Below are 9,673 nucleotides of genomic sequence, written 5' to 3' on the forward strand. Positions count from 1 at the left end.
CTGAGCTCCCTAATGTGTCACTGAGAATTTCCAAAGTGGAACCTGATTAGGGGCAGGATACACTTAGAACCAACTAAAAGACTCTTCACCTGGGCAAACAGTGATAGAGGCTGACCCCTGCCAAGGTGGCCTCCCCCTTGTTCTCTGTGTGCTTTGCATTTGAGCAAATGAAAAGTTCGAAGTGAACTTGATAGTCCTTCTCCTCAACCATGAGACAAGAATGGGCTACTCCATCCTATGTTCATATTGTATTATTAGTCATCCCTTGACATACATGGATATTTTTACTAGGTACCTACTTTGCATCAGGTAATACAGTGTTAAAAAGACAACCCTGTTCTAAGGGCATACATTCTTATGTGAAAACCCATGTAGCAGATACAAGGTCTTCATGGCCAATTATTACAAACAATAAAACCCCAACTCCTGAGGAATATAAGCCATTAGCCTTACCATTCTTAGCTAAAGCAGTGTACCCACGGAGATGTCCAACTCAGTTGTCACTACCACATCACTAAAAACAAACCAACCAACCGTGGTTTAAACATGGATGCCCTTTTCCCATGACCCCAGCCAGAAAACCATGGTATACAGATTCACTCAGTATTGCTTTGCTTTCAATCTACAACATGCCATATTTGGACATTCTTCTGAAGGCTAATGAATGAGCCAATGTTGAACAACAGGGCATAGACGAGATCACAGAGATATATAAACCACTAACAAGAGTGTCTGTTACTAACACCGTCTAGGGTCAAATGATTGCACCTGCCCTACAGTGAGTGGGGTAGTTTTCAACCAGCTGCACATTAACAGCACATAGGACATTATTTTAAATGCCAGTACCCAAACCCTTGTCTTCAGACATGCTACTTCATTTAACTGGGGATGGAGCCAGATACCCTTAAATTTAAAGTTCTCTTAAGTGTTCTAAAATGCCTTAAGAGTTGTGAACCAATGTGCTAGAACGTCACAGGTGTATGCACCGGCTCCAACTCCATAGGAGCAGCACACTATAGTTATCTTCCCCTAAAATACTTTCATTGTACTTTTTCTTACCACCAAAGTGGTCTGTCCTTACCACAAAGGACAGTGCAAACCCAGGAACGGAACATCAGCCCGAGTCCAACCTGTCACGGCTTTTCTCCTGACAATGTTTTGGGCTGTTTCCCTCCTAACCACATGTTTGTGTTCTTCTCCCCTGCCACCGCCAAGGTGGAATCCAGTTTTGTTTTGTTTTGTTTTGTTTTTTCTCGAGACAGGGTTTCTCTGTGTAGCCTTGGCTGTCCTGGAACTCACTCTGTAGACCAGGCTGGCCTTGAACTCAGAAATCCGCCTGCCTCTGGAATCCAGTTTTTTAAAATCAACAATAAACTTCAAAGAACTATCGAGTGTCAGAATGGTCAATTATTTTGCCTTTTCCTATAGCTAGTCTCTCAACTGCTCACATGCAAAGATGGAGTGGCTTTGTCCAGCCAGGTGTGCTTGCTCAAATGCTGGTTTTAGTTAAAAGTCCTCCTCGTACACAAGCTATGTTAGCTTCTCATGAAGATGCTTTACTCAGACTTCGCCTCAGCTGTATATCACCAGCTTACATAAAGGGTATTCTAAGAGCCACTCTCTGAAGTGGATCATCATGTCTGTTATGAAAGTGTACACATAATTATGCTACACATCCCTTGCTACTTGGCTCTCCTTATGAGAATCTTTAAAAAGAAAAAAAGCTCAGGAAAAGAATTATAATCCTTATTTATGTTCTTACTCTCAGGGACCTCACTATTCTTAATTATTTTTTCCATCTTTTCTTTGGCTGCTAGGGAACTCAGTGAAGTTGTAGCATCAGCTAGCAATTATACCTGACCATGGTATATGTGAATTCCTCTCCCTAACCCTGCTTTTATGATATCTCTAACGTCAATCTCTCCTTAATTATTTAACTTTCAAAGTTAGATGTGTGTGTGGGGGGGTGGGTGTGTGTGTGTGTCTTGGAGGGAGAGTAAAAGATTTTTTAAAAAGAAGAAATTAGTAAAGGGGTTTGGGGAGATGGCTCATTAGGTAAAAGTGCTTGCTACACAGGTGTAAGGATCTGAGTTCAAATCTCAAAGCCAACATAAGCCAGAAGAGTGTCTTTAATTCCAGCATGCCTACAGCCAGATGGGAGGTGGAGACAGGAGACTTACCCAGAAGCTCGGGTCAGTTAGCCTGGCACACACAGCAGTGAACAAGACACAGACAGACAGACAGACAGACAGACTCTTTCTCTCTCTCTCTTTCTCTCTTTCTCTCTCTCTCTCTCTCTCTCTCACACACACACACACACACACTCTCTCTCTCTCTCTCTCTTTCTCTCTCTCACACACACACACAAATCAAGTCAGAAAGGAAGATATGTCACTGGTTTGAATATGAAATATTCTCTATAGAATCACGTGCACACAAATGCACTGAGAACCGAGCCTTGTCCATATGAGCCTGGGAATGCCTCAGAGCTTAACCCTAACACTCACCTATAGCCACACTATCACGATGAAGCTGGGTTTTTCAACCCAGGTCTGTTCCCTACAGATTACAGCCTGTAATACAAGGTTCATTTGTTTCTGTTTAAAACTGGACTGTTAAAGTCTTTTTGAGAAATCAGAACTCCCAAGGGGCCTTTCTTCATGTTGAACACTCTCCTGTCTGTCCTGTTCACCTCTGCATGGTCAGGGTTGGCTTTCATTTTCAATCGTTTCTACCTCCCAGGGAAATGAGAGCAAATTGGGGGAAATTGCTGTGGCTGGAAGAGCACACAGGAAAGCAAGGCTGACAGGACAGGAGGAAGAGCGAGGATGGGGGTGCAGACAGGAAGGGACTCACACAAAGAGCTCAGAACTTGACTGAAGGCCAGGGAAATACAAAGATCTTGGCAGGAAGCCTGGCCTGAGAAGTTGCTAGAGCCACAATAGTACCAGGAGGAAGGGAAGGAAGGAGGGAGGGAGGAAAGAAGGGAGGGATGAGGGAGGAAGGGAGGGAGGGAGGGAGGGAGGGAGGGAGAGACACAGAGACACAAAGAGATAGTCACAGACAGACACAGAAAAACAGACAAATGGAAAGACAGAGACACAGAGAGATAAAAAGACAGAAAGAGACAGAAATACACATAGAGAAACAAAGAGACAGAGATACAGAGAGACAAAGAGACAGAGATAGAGATAGACACAGAGACAGAGATAGAGATAGACACAGAGAGAAAAAGAGACAGAGATAGAGATAGACACAGAGAGACAGAGACAAAGAGATAGAGATACAGAGAGACAGAGACACAGAGGGAGACAGAGACACACACACAGAATGGGCCACTCTTCCACACTCTCTTCCCCCGTGCCTGGCCTGAGCCTCTGCTCGCCAGGCAAACCCAACTTGATACTTGAGACATTGAAGAGGGAACTCATTTCTATTTTCAGTAAGGACTTTCATCTCCAGTTGTGCTGTCCTTCTACAGAATCTTAATTTCCCAGTTGCTGTAAAGACCCTAGTAAAAAGTCAATATTTTTAAAATGTCGCCCAGTCTTGGGGGAGCTTTGTCCTAATGCAAAGATGAAGATGGCTCTCAGATGCCAGCGAACAGCTGCACCATGCAAGGCCGAGTCCCATTCACCAGAGCACCAATGCAGGGCACGCAGCTGGGCAGCTCCACTAGCTCAGGAGTAGAACTCAGTTTTTCCCTTTGTAGGAGACAGAATCTCTGTTTCATCTTGGACTTTTTTTTTTTTTTTTTTTTAAATCACCACAGTCATTACACAGCTGGTCGTAGAGTCAAAAGATTCCATTCAGGAAAGCACCCAGCAGCCCAGCATTCGGGCCCTGAGTGAAATAAGGACAATTCATTCTTCCTCCTTCTGTTTATTTTGAAATTATTCAATTCTGGGGACAGGTTGTAAGAGGAATGAGAAGACTATCCATACGCCCCCTAGACATTCCATTGTACCCCATATTCTGTCACGGCTCTGCCTTCTGCATGTGACACATGCATGTCCTCATTCTTTGCCAAACTTTGTACCTTTAGAGAGGAATCTGCAGAAATTCTCACCTTTTACCCTACAAGTTCTTTAAAATAAAGACATATCCCTTGATAACCACAGTATAATCGTTGTGCCAGTACACGTTCATAAATGAGATTTATTATGTATCGTAGGATGCATGCAATGATGCTATCACACCCAAGCTCTGCCCTGACCGTCCAGGGAGATACTGGGAACTATTGTATTCGGTCCTTGTGGCCACTTTGACACTCTAGTGCATCTCCCCACTCGGTCCCCACCCCTTCAATTCTCTAAAAAACACTGTTTGAAATGCCAAGTCAGCCATTTCACAGAATCTCACTTTAGATTTCATTGGCTGTTCTGAGCAATCACATTTATGTCAGGCAACACAAATATTCTTACACTGACTCACATGAAATTGTTAACCCAGCATTTCCTATAGTTACACACACAGACTCTTGTGTCCTACCACTGGGCACTATCAAGAATGGCCAGTGTTCACCGAGCTGCCACTGGCGCTGCTAAGTTTGATTATGGTTAAGGATCCATTGGGATTTACCACTATTTCAGTCTCTTTTAAAGGAATAAGAAATCTGTGGGGACTGTGTATGTCCCCACTCGGGTTTTCACTACTTGTTGATGACTTGATGGTTATCATTTATGTGGTGAAGGTAAATGATTTTTCCGCTAGTATAACTATTTTCCCATTGTCTAGTTACCATCTTCTATTAAGTGTTATACCTCTTTGGTGGTTTTAGAATCTTATTTGTTTGTTTGTTTAAAAAAAGATTTATTTATTATTATACATAAGTACACTGTAGCTGTCTTCTGACACACCAGAAGAGGGCGTCAGATCTCATTACAGGTGGTTGTAAGCCACCATGTGGTTGCTGGGATTTGAACTCAGGAACTTCAGAAAAGCAGTCAGTGCTCTTATCCGCTGAGCCATCTTGCCAGCCCGTTTGTTTTTCAAGATGATATTTCTCTGTGTAGCCCTGGCTGTCCTGGGACTCACTCTGTGGCCAGGCTGGCCTTAGACTTAGAGATCTGCCTGTCTCTGCCTCTGGAACACTGGGACCAAAGGTGTGCACTGCCATACCTGGCTACGGAACCTTTTGTAGACAGTAAGCACATGTATTCTTTGTTACTATGCCCCATAATCCACTCTTACCATTATCCCTTGTAATGCTTTCCACACTTAAGATATTTTTTAAAAAATTACCAAGTTGCTGTTGCCTTTCTAAAGCCAGTACGTTATCACCTGATGATGTACGATTTGCCAAGTTTGAACCTAGAACTCCCAAGAGGTAATTCAAAATCACTCATTTTTTAATGCTGAATTTATGCTGTTTTTCTTACCTTTTCTAGAAACTCCCTCAGTAACGGAATTCACCTATAGTTACCTTCGCCTTTGGTTACCTTATTTGTAGTTACCTTATTGTTTCCTTCCTCTCTTCCTCCTTTCTCTGAATTTCTTTTCCTTTCTCTTCTTTTCTTTCTTTCTGGTTATTTGTCTTTCAAGTCACAGATATGGTTTGGGTAACTACTATGTTAGACTGTGTGACTAGCACCATCCCAACCTCAATCTAATAAGATCCAAATAGATCAAATAAAATATTATGGACCAAATGTAGAGCATTTATAAACCTACAAAGGAAGACTTTACATATTGGATAAAATCTCCACATTTGTTATCCCAGAAGATAATTACTAAGTTCAATATCAAACTGTATTCTAATTTCAAATAAACACAAAAATTTTTATGTACTATTGCAACCCCATAATAGATAGTAACACACATTGCACAGAGACATCATATGTGTGTCACACTGAATTTCTAATAAACAAAGTGAAATTTATTATTTATCCCTCTTGTACAAAATTTAGAATACCACCATTTCAATGCCATCAGTACTAACATGCCTCATGCTGTAAGACTCTGATAGACCTTAGCTTACCGGGAACCCCTTCTCCCCGCACCCTCCACAAAGTGGAGTCAGTGATCGATGCAAAAGCAAGAGGAATTTATTGTTCCAGCATGTTGGGGTCGTTACCATGCACCTGAAGGAGAGGCAATGACCCCAGGCAGCCTGGTCAATGAGTTTTTATACAGTTTCCAGGGGCAGAATAGAGCATCAATAACTAGGTGCAATGTGATTGGTGGAACAGTGTGACTTTTAAACTGATTGGTCTTTAGAGAATGAGGTGGCAAAGATTTCCCTTGTCTGTAGGTGTCCAATGGTCAGTCCACCCTATGGTTTCCCTGAGGAATGTAATCCAGGAAGGGACGGAGTGCCTACCATCGACCTCTCCCTTCCAGGAAGGGAGGGGTCTTTATGTTCTGGGGTCTTGATGGAATTTTCCAGATGCCCTGAGCTTGACTTCTTCAATGCCAGCTGGTTTCTTCTGACCCATCTTTCAATATTCGCTCTATCTTTTGAAATAACATAAGGGTTTTAAACTTCAATAATATGTTTTCTAGAAATTCTACTTGGCTCTTTCTTAGAATTTTCTTGACGATATTTAATTTTTTTCTATGTAGACATTTTTAAGTTCATGTTTTATTTGTTTAAACATAGCAAGTGTGGAGTAGTTTAGGGTGTGTGTGTGTGTGTGTGTGTGTGTGTGTGTGTGTGTTGTATGTGTTATATACTTATAGAGACCAGAACACAACTTCAGATACCATTTACTTTTATTCTTTGGAGACAGGGTATGTCACTAGCCCCAATCTCCCAAAGTAGGACAGGCTGGCAGCCTAGTGGATAAAGGATCCGTCAGTCTCTGCCTCCCTAGCACTGGGGTTACAAGTGTGGGCCACTATGCCTAGCTTTCCTATATTCCCAGCTTGTGTCTTTACATTTCTTGAATAATGACCCACTACTCAGAGCCTTTGTAAATGTATAGCTTTTATCTGTTTGTTTGTTTTTAATTCATTTCCTGGATAGTACACGTTTCTTGTGTGGTTGGCTTTGTTGTTTTCTGTGAGCTACTTATTTTCTGCAGAAACTTATTTGAGAGGCTTGAAGGCTCTCGTGGAGAGGTTTCTGTCCAGATAGAGCTCACTGCCCCATCTGCCAGGCTACCTGGGGCCACCACCAGCTCATTCCTAATGGAATCTAGGCTTGTGTTTCTTTTTACCTGCAATTAGGCTGTCCATCTATCCCCAGGCTTTGTGGGTGACAGGCAACCACTCTTTTACTAAGCCACAGCCTTAGCCCAGAAGCTTGAAGAACTTGAAACCATCGAAATAATAAGAATTTTTCTACTGGAAGGCATATTTTCATGGCTACATGTCTGGGCCACTTTCCCAATATTACCTCTGCTTAGAAGCAGAGCCGCTTCCTTTGCAAGCCTCTGGAGGCAGAGATGATATGGAGTCTCGGCTGCAGAGGGAGAGACCCTACGCTGGTCAGACCCTTTTTTCCCTGGGCTTCGACCATCTGGCAAATATCCTTGCTGTTTGGTGAAAGTAGTTTCTGCTCAGATAGTTTCTCTCCACTGAGATGGGCTTGATGATTTTTTACAACAGTCAGCTTGCCCTTCAATCATCTTGAAAGCATCTCTGTCCAAGGACTGTCAAGGTTTTGTCTTTGCTTTTAAGAAGATCCAGCCAGCGCTTATTTGTTTCTTAAGGAGGCAAAATTAATGGAGTTGAACTGAGTGTAGTAGAGCATGCCTTTAATCCCAGCACTCTGGAGGCAGAGGCAGGAGGATCTTAGTTCCGGAACAACCATGGCACAGAGAAACCCTGTTTTGAAAAACAAACAAAGAAAAAGATGATGGGGAACAAATATGTTTGCTTAATTCGGTACGGTAATTCTGTGTGCTTCAACTAGATCTGATTTTATTTCCTACTAATCCTTCTTTCCCAAATGGCTTTGTGAGGATAACTGGGATCATCTCTCTCCCACAAGCCAGGAAATGCAATTTCACCCGTTGATTCAAGAAGCAAATGGTCAGTCCATTGTGAAGATGGTCCAACTGTGTGATTCATCCCCTCCTGCCTCCCCTTGTCCCCTCCCCAAACTCTAGCACAGCTTTTCAGCAAACTTCATTTTTTTTTTAAAGCCTAGGAGAAAGGTTGGGTAGGAATCCAAGTGTCAAGAAACTCTGGCATACAAGCGGTAAAGCAGGACTGAGAAGTCAGTCCCGTGCTCGGTGGATACGTTCATAAGAATTCCTTGTGCATCTGCCGAAGATGCATTAGACATTGCACATCATAGAAACTAAGGCCGAGTGCCCTCCTCAGGGGACTTTGTGTCTAAGACAGACCAAACGTGGACAGTGAAGGAGATGGCTTTTTATTTCCCATTCATGTTTTGGTTGCTCCCTGTGAGCGTTCCTTGCTCATCCTAACCTAGGGTACAGTTTGAGTGAGCAGTGTGGGCACTGAGATAGCCCAGCGTCCCAGCGTCTCTCTTGTTGACTGAGGTCTCAGCCTGGTTTCATTTCTTCCTAACCTCACTAGGAGACATCCTCCCCTCCTCCACTCAGAGTTTACACAGTGGAATCTGTCACAGGGGTTTGTCCCTGAATGTGTCTATGTGCTTCTTTGAACCAGAGTAGGTCCCCAAGCATAAGAGATCCTTCCTGACAGAGTTAAGGCCATCCTTAAATGGGCTTACAGGGACTGATATCAGAGAAAAGGCCAAAAAAGAAGAAAAAGAAGAGAGTGGATTTTGCCCCTAAACACAAAGAACGCATAGTTTTAGGATTTCTATGTGTAGTATAAAGCCAGGCATGATCTTACCAATGAGCAGCGAGCAGCAAAGCAGCAAAGAGTTGAGATTAAGCTTAAGCAGCTTCATCGCATCAAAGCAACTGGGAGCCAGGACCGTTCAGAACACATAGCGTGACTTCTCTCTCCAGCATATAAATCACATGGAGCAAGCAGCATCTGAGAGGGCTAAGTTAGATGCCCAGAGTGAGCTTTCTCTCTACTTCTCTTTTCTTTTTTTATTAGATATTTTCTTTATTTACATGTCATATGATATCTCCTTTCCCAGTTTCCCCTCTGGAAAAAAAAAGAAAAAAATAAGAAAAAAAACCCACCCTGTTCCTTCTCCCCTAACCCCCTGCTCACCACCCCACCCTCCTGCTTCCTGACCCTGGCATTCCCCTACACTGGGGCATAGGACCTTCATAGGGCCAAGGGTATCTCCTCCCATTGATGACAAACTAGGCCATCCTCTACTATACATATGCAGCTGGAGCCATGAGTCCCACCATGTGTACTCCTTGGTTGGTGGTTTAGTCCCTGGGGGCTCTGAGGGTACTAGTTAGTTCATATTGTTGTTTGTCCTAAGGGGCTGCAAACCCTTCAGCTCCTTGGGTCCTTTCTCTAGCTCCTTCATGGGGGACCCTGTACTTGGTCCAATGGATGGTTGTGAGCCTCTACTTCTGTATTGGTTGGGTACTGTCAGAGCCTCTCAGGAGACAGTTATATCAGGATCCTGTCAGCCAGCACTTGCTGGCATCCCAATTGTGTCTGGATTTGATGATTGAATATGGGAAGGATTCCCAGGTGCAGCAGTCTCTGGATTGCCCTTCCTTCAGTCTCTGCTCCATACTTAGTCTCTGCAACTCCTTCTATGGGTATTTTGTTCCCCCTTTTAGAAGGAATGAAGTATTCACACTTGGGTCTTCTTTAT

Source organism: Mastomys coucha, unplaced genomic scaffold (assembly GCF_008632895.1).
Source record: "Mastomys coucha isolate ucsf_1 unplaced genomic scaffold, UCSF_Mcou_1 pScaffold3, whole genome shotgun sequence".
In the NCBI taxonomy this organism is placed as follows: Eukaryota; Metazoa; Chordata; class Mammalia; order Rodentia; family Muridae; genus Mastomys; species Mastomys coucha.